This window comes from Heteronotia binoei, chromosome 1 (genome assembly GCF_032191835.1).
Source record: "Heteronotia binoei isolate CCM8104 ecotype False Entrance Well chromosome 1, APGP_CSIRO_Hbin_v1, whole genome shotgun sequence".
Lineage (NCBI taxonomy): Eukaryota > Metazoa > Chordata > Lepidosauria > Squamata > Gekkonidae > Heteronotia > Heteronotia binoei.
Window position 1 is genome coordinate 235,921,745 of NC_083223.1, and position 13,852 is coordinate 235,935,596.

At 43.4% G+C, this 13,852-nt stretch overlaps 1 protein-coding gene across 2 annotated transcripts in view; it reads left to right on the plus strand.

The window, feature by feature from the left end:
• VRK2 (VRK serine/threonine kinase 2) overlaps nucleotides 1–13,852 on the plus strand; it is a 76,072-nt gene that overhangs the window by 18,578 nt on the left and 43,642 nt on the right. The gene's annotated exons all lie outside the window — the stretch shown is intronic.

Below are 13,852 nucleotides of genomic sequence, written 5' to 3' on the forward strand. Positions count from 1 at the left end.
AAGACTTTTTACAGAGTGGTTTGCCATTGCCTTTACCAGTCATCTACACTTTCCCCCCAGCAAGCTGGGTACTCAGGTGAAATTACACCTGACATTAGCTGTAGCAGTAACTCCAACAGTACAAGAACTTCCAGTGGCTTTCTTCAAGTAAATGGCAATACATTGAGCCTCTAGTGAGATTATATGCCATACTAGTTTAGTTATAGACACTTATTCCATGCAATATTTATATACTTTTTAACCTGCCTTTCTCACTGAGACTCAGGGCAGATAACATGGTGTAAAACAGTGCAGTCAAATATCTTGAGACATCCAATAAACAATGCAATAAGGCTAGGATTACAGAAGTTAGTAACGATGAAAAAGTATCCAATACGATATGTAATAAAAAATGCAAAAAAAAATTCTAAATGGTTACCAGAACATGAGTACCTTTAAGAAACTTGGTATATTGTTAGAGAAGTCTTGTAATACTTTGTGTAATGTTTGTGGTTTGAAAATATATGAACATGACAGGGACAGACAGGCATTTTGATATGCACAAGGTGTTCCCACATTTGCAGGCTTCTTCATTTCCTTCAATGCAGCTCTTGTGTATTTTGCAAGGTTGCACCAGCAGAGTGCCATTGGCAATTTGAAGCTATTTGGACAGTCTTTGGGCAAATAAGAACTCTGTGTTACATTGGACCTTCTGCACATGCATGAAAACTGCTGGACTGGGTTCCCTGTTTCCCATGCCACTGAAGTTTGGGAGAGTTTGTGGCCTGGAGAATGAGAGCTTCAGGAAGATCTGACTTTACATCTTGTAGCTTTACTGCTAATCACTGTGTCATTGAGTTATGTGGCCTAATGAATCTGCTAAAGTAATACATCTCACAAAGCAATACATCTCACAAGGTGTAAATGGCAGCTCCATTCACTAAAAAGGGAAAGGATGAAATATTCCCATGTTATAAAGCACCCTCTTTCCTATTCCCTTCCCCTCAAGCTCCTATCTACCATTACCTTGGAACTCTGACATCAGGTTCCCTACCTAAGACATGTAATATTTGAAACCTACGTAATTGGCTGTATCCATTTTGTTTAGTAAGATTCCTAGATCTTTCGAGTTCTGAAAAATAAATGGATAGCACAATAGTAAGTGTTACATTATGCTGTCCAAAGTGGTGTGAGTCCAGGCATTTTTTCAGTGCTACCTGATGCAGGATAGCTAGGATGGCAGAACTTTCAGCCAAGTAAAGATCACCAGAAGGAGTTTAAATTTTACTTCATCTCTTACACTGAGGATCTGAGGAAGAGTCAATTTTATATTTGTACCCATATTTTCAATTTGTACCTTGTTGGTGTCATTGCAAGTGCAGCTAGAGCAGTTCAGTGAGTTTCTAAAATGAAAATATTTGCATTTAAATGAGGTTGAAGATACAGATCTTGAAACTTCCTGAGAAGTGCCATGAAGACCAGCAGAGCTCTCCCGTGCTGCTTATTCAAATGCTGTAGTGAATTCTGCCTTTCAGGAAACATCCATCCCCATAACATATCTGTTGAATACACACATGACACTGCCTTATACTGAATCAGACCCTTGATCCACCAAGGTCAGTGTTGTCTGGCAGACTGGCAGCATCTTTCCACGGTCTTACGCAGAAGCCTTTCATGTCACATACTTCATGGTCCTTGCAGCTGAAGATGCCAACGATTGGACCTGGGACATTCTGCATGCCAAGCAGATGCTCTACTACTGAGCTATAGCCCCTCCCCTTCTGTTCAATCATCCCACTAAGTCAGGGGTGTCAAACTCATTTGTTACGAGGGCCAGATTTGACACAAATGGGACTTCATGGGGCTGAGACATGCATGTCATAAAATGTCATGCCAAGTACTGGGGATATAAGCTTTATAAAAGATACAAACACAATTTAAAATATTATATTTTAACTTAAAATGCAAACTTGCTTAAAACTCTTGTGATATTTTGTATAAAATGGAAAGGTGGGGGAATAGTGGGATTTGGCAATGCAATTTTTAATATAAAACATGAAGAAAGCAAAAGGATCACAGCAGAAACTGAAAATATAAACTAAAAATATAAAATGCTCTGAACCTAGGACAACATGAAATGGCTGAGCACTGCAAGCTTCTCTCCCCACCCCACTCCCATCTACTCAGATTGGCAATGGCTCTCGATGTAATGTCCCCATTTTACTGTGGGTTCCCAGATAAGAGTACTTACTAGGCACAAGTTCTCAGGGGAGGGACGGTGGCTCAGTGGTAGAGCATCTGCTTGGGAAGCAGAAGGTCCCAGGTTCAATCCCTGGCATCTCCAAAAAAGGGTCCAAATAGGTGTGAAAAACCTCAGCTTGAGATCCTGGAGAGCCGCTGCCAGTCTCAGAAGACAATACTGACTTTGATGGACCAAAGGTCTGATTCAGTATAAGGCAGCTTCATATGTTCATTCAGCAGAGACAAGCCGGCTCAAAGCATCAACCCTTTATTTGCAAGGAGCTTCAATTGGCCACAAACTCTGAAAAAACTGCCTTGGCTCTACTCCATTGAAATATATTGTAGCACAAAGTTGCAAGGAAAATCCATTCCATGTTTTTCTTTCAACCTTGCAAGCCCAGAAGCTAGCAAAGACAAGGCAGAAGAAGCTGGGAATGTTGAAGGGTGAGGGGGGAAGAGAGAGAAAATTGCCATGGGGTGATTGAAGCCCTAGGTGTGGCCTGTGGGCTGGGAGTTTGACAGCCCTGCACTAAATCATGGTTTGCACTGACTATAGTTTAGAAACCCAAGCTATGGCTTTAGTTTCCAAATATGCAGCAGGCAAAGCATAAACTTAGGGCATGTTAAACTTAGGGCATGTTGTTTTCTTTTTAGTTCTGTCTACTTAGTGCTCCTGTTGGTAGGTACAGTGGCCTCCAAGGGGGAGTAATGACTGTAACTTTGGTATATCAAGGACAGCAATCCCTGGGTTTGCAGTCCCAGGTGAATGGATTCTAATCCTGATTGGTTAGCCAAATTGAAGCCATTCCTTGCTAATTCAAGCACAACACCATTTAAACCCCAGTTGTTTTTAAAAAATCTATTCCACTATGATGGGGCATGGAGTAAAAATCACAGGCTACTTATACTGAGCACTTCTGCTCCAAATAAAAATAGTTTAAATTATATAGTGTCAGAATGTTTTTACTTTTTTCTTTTTTGTGTGTGGGACAAAATATATGCAAATTCAACAAGAGGTAGCATTATAGCCTATCAAAAGTGTAGTCTGTTAAGAAATGGTGTAAAACAAGTTAATAACCATTTCTTTACATGAAGGGAAAATATAATACCAATATTCTGTTACTTTGACCTCCTAAATGATGCGTAGGAAATTGCAGGATGAACAGAACCTGTTGACCTCTGAAGGGCAGCTTTTTGCTGTTTTCACTCAGTTGAACAGAGGGGCAAAGCCATTCGACAAGTGTTCGGAGCAAAAGAATTGTTCTGTTGTCAATAAGCCTCTTAGCGCAACAATTGAGGGCTGGCATAGTGTGTTAAAAGAGGGTGCTGATCCTTCTGCTCAGTCAACAGTGTTGAAAAACATTCTTTTCCAATAGCTGCATGTTATCGATACTGTGTAGTCCCTGAGAATCAGCTGTGGAATCCTTGGCTTTGGAATCCCAGCTGTGGAATCCCAGCCTGATCCTAGCACACTTTACTCAAACATCCTACTGAATCCACTGGAACGTCTTCCTGACTGAGCATTTATAGGATTGTAGTTTTATATAGATCTCACTTAAATCTTGTGGGTGTGAAGAATAAGAGAATTTCAGCTATGGAAAAAGTTGTGTGGTGGAGTAATTGGTTCGTTTTGTCTTATGAAACCAAGTATTAGGTTTGTTGAAGGTTCAGGGTCACTCGTCTCACTATTCCTTCGAAGGATCATCTGTGAAGTTTTGGAGATGATGTGTTCTGTCTTGAGACAGCTCAGAGACTTGCTTGAAAACCTGTCGTGTGCCACTCTTGAACCTAGTGTAAAGTAATGGTTAGCGTCAGACTAGGACCAGGAAGATAAAGGTTCGAACTCATCCTTAGCCATGAAGTTCCCTGGGTGATCTTGGACCATTTGTTGCTGTCTTTCAGCCTAACAAGGATATTGTGAGGGTAAAAGGAAGGAGGGGAGATTGATGTGTATCACTACACATCCCTTGGAGGTAAGACTGGGTAAAAATGTAATAGATATGATCCTCCTTCTCATGTCAACAAGGGAGGCCATGCCTTCCATTCCTTTACTCTTGGAAGTGGAATGTGACATATATTCATTTGTTGTGACACCTAGCTTTTGAGACTTGCTTCCCAGGAAGTTTTACTTATCTGACTTTAGTTTTGTTCTCCTTCCAGTATTGACTAAGTTCTTTTTCATACAAAGAGACTAGATCAGGGGTGTCAAACTTCTGGCTGGGGGCCGAATCAAGCCCCTGGAGGGCTCCTATCAGGTCCCCAAGCAACTGGCTGTCATCTGCTTCCTTCTCTCTCTCTCTCTCTCTTGCTTCCTTCTGCATAACAGCTTGCTTTGCAAGGCTTGCTCAATCACACAGGAGCTACAGAGCAAATCCTCTATTTTCTGCATTGGCTGAGGCTCCTTCTTTGGGGAGGAAGGGGGGAGGAATAGCTTGCTTTGCCAGGCTCTCACAATTGCACAGTAGAGCTACTGAGCCAAGCCTCTCTTCCTTCTATTGGCTGAGGCTCCTCCCCCTCCTGGTCCCCTGGGGAAAGAAGGAAAAAGCCAGAGCTTCCTTTGCCAATTCCTTGGATCACATGGGAAAAATACAAAGAAAGCACTTTTAAGACCAATGAGAGCTAATATTTTAAACATGTTTTATTTTAAGTTTAAAAAAATCCAACTGTAATGTGTTTGTCTGTGTTCTTTATAAAGTTTATATCTCTGCTACCTAAATAGGTACACACATGGCCCAGCCCAACATGACCCTGCCTGACAAGGTCTCGTTTATGTCAGATCTAGCCCTCATAACAAATGGGTTCAACACCCCTGGACTAGATTGACTCAGATCAAAGTAATATTTAAATCCCTGTCCTGGGTAGCTCAGGCTAGCCTGATCTCATCAGATCTCCAAAGCTAAACAGTGCCAGCCCTGGCTAGTATTTGGATGGAAGACCACCAGGAATACCAGGGTCTCGACTCAGAGGCAGGCAAAGACAAAGCACCTCTGAATGTCTCTTGCCTTGAAAACCCGATGGGGTTGCCATGTCAGCTGTGACTTGAAAGAAAAAAATATTTCAGATTATAGCTTTATGTTGAAGTTCCTCATTCCATAGATTTCCATATATGCACTAATTGGTTGGTATGCAAACTAATACAGTGAGCCAGTTCCAGTATTTGGACTACCCAGAAACATTATCAAAGACTATTTGGGTAGTTTAAGAACTACAGGTTTTTTGTTGTTTAAGGTTACCTCTCTGAAATGAAGGGTTTCTGTTTGGCTCTGTGTGCAGATATAAAGGCACTTACTGGAGTAGATTCAAAGGGTGCAGCATTCTGTATGTACAGTGGGACTTTCCTTCCCCTACCCCTGCCCTTCCTTTAGTATGCCTTGCATGAAGGGCTGCAGTGGAAAGCAAAGCTTATTCAACTTCAAAAGTCCAGTTTCTGTGTCCAGGTAGTGCTTTTATATTCAAAAGGAGGCTCTAATACAGTCTGATAGAGAATTGAGCATTCCATATTAAGACAGTGATTGTAGATTATAAGTGGGGACCCGCAAGAAACTTTCAGAGAGGGTGAATCCCTCCCCTCTCTTTGCTTCCTTCCTTCCTCCTCCTCTTTATCAATCTTCCTTATCTTTTTTCCTTTCTCCTTATCTGTCAATCTACCCCCTTCTCTGATAACCTACCCCCATTTCAACCCTTTCTCCTATTCCCTTATCTCCCTTCCCTCTTTCTTTTTCTCCCAATACCCCCCACACCCTTGGCATTCACTTACCCACCATACTTGCTCTCTTCCCACCTACCATTCACCCTGGCTCTCTTTCCACCTACCCCCACATTTCACATTGCACTACCCCTACCCTTCACATTCACTCATCCCCCACTCTTGCTCTCTTCCCACCTACCCCCCACCCTTGGTATTCACTCACCCCCACCCTTGCACTCTTCTTAGAGAGTCGCAGCAAGGGAATGGAGGAGGAGGATGCCACAGGTAAGCCTAGCAGGTGGGCAGGCAGGCACCCCTTCCCCAGCCCCACTGCGCCAGCCTCTGCTGCTCTCTTTCTCTCATTTCCCCCTCCAGAGCTGCAGCTGGTGTCGGGATAGGTACATGATAACATGGCCAGGCTTCTTCTGGCCTGGTTGCCAGCCCTCCGAGCATGTCAGCTGGCCACCGGCAGACACCTCTTCACCTGGGGTGCTGGGTGGGAAGTGGGGTCCAGCCTCTCTCTTTCCCCTCTCATAGCACCAATGGCAGTGAGTCTTGTGTGGCTCCCAGCTGCTGGGCCTGTCAAGGCTCCCTCCCGCCCCCCCGACAGCGACAGTGAGCCCTGATGCAACTCCCAGCCTCTCTCTCAACTGCCATTTCCTGCAGTTCCCAGTGTTCAGTGAATTCTCTGTGCATGAGCAGAAAATGATCTTTTTCTTTTGAGGGATTTAAACATCCTCCATATAGTGCAGAAAGACCATTTACCCTCCATCTGTTCCTTATCTGCAGAAATAATTATCCTCACATAGGGGGTACATTTGGGAATCATATAGATATATTCATGTTGAATTCAGATATTTTATATTTGGGTCATTTCAGTTATATATTTTTCAAAAAAAATTAAAAATGGATCATTCTTCTGCAGAATGTTTGGAGCTTGGGTCTCCCAAATGAATTGTTTGAATGTTTTTTGAAGCTTCTAGAAGCCCCATGTGAAACAGAGCATTATGTACATCCCTGTTGCGACTTTTGCCTTGCTGCTTCAAATTCTTACACTGGCTATTAGAAGACTTGAGCGTTGGACTCTATTTCCACGGTTCACCATACCACAACCCGGTGTTCCAGTTTTGAAGTATTAATTATTTGATATAAACGTGGACTTTGCGTTCAGGTGTAGCTGTTGTTTGCACTTTATATGAATTGTGTTATCTATAAGTAAGAAAGTTTTGTATAAATACTTGAATTATTGAGGCTGGTTTTGGTGCAGTTGGTTATTATGTCAGATTTAACTGTGTGAATTTTGCACTGAATATTTTATAACGATTAATACAGTGTTGTAATGCTCTAAAACATTTTTCTACTTTAAACTGATCTTTCAAAAAGGTGATTCAGCAGCATCTCCTTTTTTCTGCTGGTATTGAAGTATTTTCTTTCCTAACTATACTTGGTGCATGCAAAGTGCAAAGCTCTTAATGCATCAATATATCTAATTCCCAACATGGCCTGAATTGTGGATACTTTTATGCAGAGATTGGAGCCATGAGCAGACAAGAACAAACTTTCTACAAACCTGAAAAAAATCTCTAGGTTTGAAAACTGAAATCTATTTTTTTTTTTTTAAATTGCAGGGTTTAGAAGTAATACTTGTACTTTTAAGATACAAATTCCCTCTTAGGGGCCACTTTTGGGGTTGCTAGACAGTTACAGTAGTAACACTAGCCATCAAGCCTTGGTTTCTGTCTGTAGAAAGCAGTGGTTTCAGGGCCCTTTCTGGTATTCTTTTGGCCTCTGAAGGAGGACTAATTGGGACCGGGACCGGCAGCAGTCTATAGGCATCAGGGCTTTTTTTGTATCAGGAACTCCTTTGCATATAGGCCACACACCCTGATGTAACCAATCCTCCTGGTGCTTACAGTAGGCCCTGTACTAAGCCGTGTAAACTCTTGGAGGATTGGTTACATCAGGGGTGGGTGGCCTAATATGCAAAGGAGTTCCTGTGACAAAAAAAGCCCTAGTGGGCATATTGATAACAAGCAACCTCCATAACTCACTCAGGACTGACTACTTGCTGCTGTTCATCAGCAGCCACCCGATGAAAGTTGGTGTAGTGTAGTGATTATAGTTTTAGAGTAGGATCTGAGACACTCAGGTTCAAATCACCATTCTGCTTGGGAGCTCATTGGTTGATATTGAGCCAGTTGCACATTCTCAGTCTAACTTACATTACAGGGTTGTTTTGATAAAATGGAGGAAAGCAATGATGTCAGCTGCTTGGGGTCCTTATTGTGGAGAAAGGTGGGATATAAATGAAGTAAATAATAAATATAGGTGAAGATGTAAATTGATTAGTGGGTGGGAAGGAGAGAAGGAAGCTGGAAAAGAGAATATAGAGGTTGCCAGATGAAGAAAAAGAAGAATTAATTGGGAAAGGGGATATAGAGGAAAGTGAGGTGCTCCTCAGAAGACCGTGATGGTTCTCCACTGTGCATCTGGACTCAGCAGCCAGTGCCACAGAATTGGGCCTCAGGTTTACTTGGTAGAGGATGTCAAGAGGAAGGAAGAATAGAAAGCTGGAGATGGGGTGGGGGAGTAAAGGTAGGTTGGTCAATGAGTAGGAAAGAAAGAAAGAAGCAGGAAAAGGGGACAGGCTAAGGAGGCTGCCAGTGAAAGGAAAGAGGAAATAGTAGGGGAGGGTTAAATGAGATGTCTCCTGCAAATCCTTGCTGGTCTCCCACTTGTATTGTCATACTACAGTCCTTATAGCTGTCCTGGAAGGTAAGCCAGTTTTATATCATATTGCAGATGAGGGCTGAGAGAAATTGGCTTGTCTGTCTATCTGTCTAACCTTTTCTCCAAATTGCTCAGGGGAGCATACCATCAGAGTTTATCCTCACAACAACCCTGTGAGGTAGCTCAGGTTGGAGAAAAGGATGATTGACCCAAGGCCACCTGGCTGACTTCATGGCTGAATGAGGATTTGAACCCACTGTCTAGCACTAACAATGCCACTGTCATGCATCATAGCTGAGGATTAAAATGGTGACTTGTGAATCAATGCGCATTCTTTTAGTCAAAATTACATCAGTCCACAAAATCCAAGATTTCTTGTGCATGTTGCAGTTTTCTTCTTTCCATGGCCTCACTGAACAGTTATGATCTCTTTTAATAATAAAATTATAAAACTGGAAGGTTTAATCAGCATGCAAAATAAGTTACCAGTTTGGGAACATATTGCTCTCAGGACCCTTTCTGCAGTAAAATCTGGCCAGCTGTGGGCTTTCAAATCTTTTTTGGCTCTTGACCTTCTTACCTCCACGTCCTCTGTGTATTTCCCAGAACTGCGGGGGTGGGGGGATGTTCTATTGGTTCTTCACTTTGGACTCTGCAAAATGCTGCAGCTTGCAATAAGGCATGAGGAATCTGTCCTCTTCTCTCCAATGATGGAAGAAGGGGAGCTAGGTCATGATGTGCTGTTGAGCAGAGGCCTTTGGTAAGCTGGTAAATGGATGTGCTGAGTTTGGGACTCAAGACTGTCTTGACATTGCATTGTAAGGGAAGGTCTAATTACACTTACATCCTGCCCTTCTTCCATCCTGGAACTTATGGCAGCACACACAGGGGTCTTGTTGAAATCCCATCTGGGCACTGGTCAGACCCATACGTGCTTTTGGACCAGTCGCTTCAGTGTATGCCTTCCAACCATACCCTGGGACTTGGTGGATGTTGGCCAGACTGTTCCTTTAAGGGGTGCTTATTTGCTTCTGATGAGTTTTCATCTTGGGGCCCCTGGGGAACATAGTAGAAGTCTCCTGCTCTGAAACTGTTGTTCAGTACCTGAGGCATCTATAATTGAGGCACATACATTTGGGGTTTTTTTGAGACTTTCAAGGGAAATGATTCTACAAAGCTTCTGGGCATCTGATAGCTTTTTCTAAATTGCTCACCCAGTTAGGAAGGTCTTCCTCATGTAGATAGTTTTATGGTGACAACATCTTGTCTTAGGGTCAGACAGTAGGGTGAAAAATGGTTCCCCTGTGTCTGAGTTGCCTTTATGGCAGTCTTCTGGTCCTAGGAAAGATGTTGCTTTGATTTACTTCAAAAGGCACTCTTTTTAAAACAGCATTTTACATTTAAATTAAGTCTAAATTGCAGCCAGCTAGCCATGTTTTTCTTTTTCAATCAAATGGCCTTTCCCCCTAGATCAACATGATATTTGGGAAAGGCCGCCTCCTACATTGTGAAGCTCCAATGATACGGTAGCTTCAGTCTGTTCCATTAAGTCGCTTCTTCTGTCACACTGACTTGATGCATTATTGTCTCCGGGCTCGGCTAGGCTGGGTACCAAGCAACACGAATCCACTGGAGGATACAGGAGAAAATAAGATAAGAGTCGGTCAGCCCGACAAAGCTTTATGCCTTGTCCCAGTTTTCCAAACATTGCCTCCAGTCTTTAATCTTTGTATCACAGTTTGTATAGGACGTCAGGTGAGAAATATAATCAGTATAATGTTTAAAAAGCTGTTGCCCTTGCAGGATGAGAGAGCTTCAGTCCCAGTACCACACTCCAGATAGGCACAAGAGATGCTGGAGCAGGAAATGGTTAAAGTCAGAGACTAGCCATCCTAAGACTGTAAAGCTGCCTGGAGCACAAACAGGAATCAGTAATTTTAACAGAATCAGCTACAAGATAGCCTTTCTTCTTTCTTTTTTTAAGGAGACAAGGAAAAAGCCCATCAAGAGCAATATAATTAAATTAAGTGCAAGGTCACTCTTAACGCTGCTCATATTTTTTCAGGGCAGGAATTTGCCTTCCAGGAGAACACAAAACTAGTTAGAGAGTGACACAGAAACTAGTTTTTGAACTTAGAAACTGCAGATAAGGAACTGCAACTTGTCTTTGACTGTGGCTATTGTTGAAAAGAGGTTACTTCAGCGGTATGGTTGAAAGTGGCCATATAAGCCTCAGCTTTGTTAAATGGTTGAGAGTTCCTTGTTTAGAGCTGTTGGCAGGGGAAGCATGGACATGTTGTTTGGAATCCAGTTGCCAGCACAGATTTAGGTGCACTCTTCAGAAACCCATACTCATTGACTTTATTGCATGGTCCTAGTTCTCATGACTTTGTGTAGTTTAAACAGGTGGAGTTAGCAGGTAAGGCAATCCCTGATACAAGCCTAAGTGACAGGAGATTTTAGTGGGTAACCATAATGTCCCATAACTGTTTTCCATAGCAGACTGACTCTGATTCTCTGCTTGTACTCCTTGAATGCAATGATCTATGAGTTCCTTCTCTTCCGCTTTGATTTTAGGTACTGAAAATGCATTACAATGATAGGGCAAGAGCATCCATGGATTTGTTGAATGGAAACTTGGATTTGTTTAGAACTACATCCATTGTAGAATTTTGGTCACAGAAATTTGACAGCTTAGTACAAAATTCTGTCCTGGCTGGCTACATAATCCACTGCTTGATAAAAATGGGGCACATAGTAAAGATATTGGAACAAGTGGAAAGCTGCAGTTGATACCAGTTAACTGCAGTTTGCATTAGCTGTTTGTCAGTTGTTTCCACCACACCCTTCTTTTATTTCTACATTGTGATAAGAGCATAAGAAGAGCCCTTCTGGATCACAGCAGTAGTCTATCTAGTCCAGCATCCTGTCTCACACAGTGGTCAACCAGTTCCTCTGGAGAGCCAACAACAGGGCATAGAGTTTGAGGCCTTCTCCTGATGCTGCTTCCTGGCTCTTTAATGCCTCTGAATGTGGAGGTTCCCCTTAATCACCATGGATAGTAGCCACTAATAGTCTTATCCTCCATGAATCTGTCTAAGGCCAACACTACATCCTCTGGCAGCGAATTCCACATTTTAATAACTGTGTGTAAAGAAGTATTTCCTTTTTTCTGTCCTGAAACTATTGCCCATCAGGTTCATTGGATGTCCTTGAGTTCTAGTATTTTGGGAGAGGGAGGAACAGTTCTGTCAATGCTCTCCATCCCATGCATAATTTTATAAACCTCTATTATGTCCCCCCCACTTAGTTGTCTTTTTTTAAAAACTGAAATAGGAAAATAGGAAATATTAAATAGGAAAGGTGCTCCAACCCACTAATCATCTTGGTTGCCCTTCTCTGCACTTTTTCCAGTTCTGCAATGCCCTTTTTTGAGGTACAGGAACCAGAACTATACATGGTATTCCAAATGAGTTCTTACCACCACCACCATCATAGATAATAATTTCCTAATGGAATTGGCCATATCCAGCATTCCCATTCACTGTGATGTGCACTCCATCAGTGATTGGCCCATCAACTGCCACTCAAGAGAACTTGCATGCCATTGGCTGGGTCCACTCCTCTCTCCTGCTTGCTGTTGCTGACCCACTCTCTGTGGCATTTGGAAGAGAAAGTAGGCAGCAGCGGCAGGGAAACAGTGAAGAGACAGGGAATTAAGGTGGCAATGCAACTAGGTAGCAAGGCCTGGCCCTGTTGGGAGCATTCTAATTTTCCTGTCACTCCCTCCCTCCCTCCTCCCCTTCACCTCGTCCCAGAACAGATGAGGATTGGCCCACTGGGGAAGCTGCTAGCCAGAGGCTGTTGCTAGGCAACCAAGGTTGCTTCTGTTAGTAAAGGGAGAGGCTTCAGCTGAATAGAATGCCATAGAGTCCACCCTCCAAAGCAATTATTTTCTCCAGGGAAAGAGAGATCTGTTGTCTGGAGTTCAGCTGTGATACCAAGAGGTTGGCTACCCTAAGCCTGGCTGCTTCCTACTGCTATTGGAAAGGAGATAGGGTTGCCAACTCCAGGTTGTGAAATTCCTGGAGATATGAGGGATGGAGCCTGGAGAGGGTGGGGTTTGAAAGGGCGGGGCCTCAGATACAATGTCATAGACTCCACCCTCCAAACCAGCCACTTCCTCCGGGGAAACCATTGTTGTCAATCTCCAGGTGATGGCTAGAGATCACTCAGAATTACAACTGCTCTCCAGATGGCAGAGATCAGCTCCCCTGGAGAAAATGGCTGTTTTGCAGGGTGAACTCTATCATTATACCCTGCTGAGGTTGTTTCCCTCCTGCTTTGGTCCAAACTGTGGAGAAAGACTGTACTTTTCCTAGGTAGAGGCTGCAGGGAGGAGTGAGTAGATGAAAAGCTGAAGTCAGAGGGGTAGATAAGGGTAGATTGATGATTGGCTGGGAAGGAGAGAGGGTTGCCAACTCAGGTTAGGAAATTCCTGGAGATTTGAGGGGTGGAGCCTGGAGAGGGTAGAGACCTCAGACAGGTATAATGCCATAGATTATACCCTCCAAACCAGCTATTTCCTCCTGGGGAACCATAGTTGTGAATCTCCATGTGAGGGCAGGAGATGACTCAGAATTACAGCTGCTTTCCAGATGACAGAGATCAGCTCCCCTGGAGAAAACAGTTGCTTTGCAGGATGGACTCTGTCATTGTACTCTGATATTGTTTCCCTCCTGCTTTGGTCCACACTGTGGAGAAAGACTGTACTTTTCATAGGTGGAGGCTGTAGGGAGGGGGGAGGAGATGGAAAGTTGAAGTCATCAGTTCCCCTACAGAAAATGGCCAGCTTAAGGGGCATACTCTGTGGTGTACCATAGCACAACCAAGTCAGGCAAAAAAACCTGGATCATGCCACAAGCTCATGCTGGTGCTGTATGCCCCAAGGCTGAATATGATGGGAAAAGGCAGTAAAATGCACTGCAAACAAATGGAATGCTGAGCTTCAGTGTCTGTTGTCATGCCCCCTGCACTCCCCATAATTATTATTCTTTACTTCCATTCTGGGACTGACAGCAAGGGTGGTGTGAGTGAATGTCATGGGTGGAGGGAATAGTGGTGTGCCAAGGGTGCTGAGGTAGTTGAGAGGAGGAGGTGGTTGAGGATAGGTGGTAGTTGGAGGGAGGAGTAGGGTGGGAAGGTGGGGGGTGG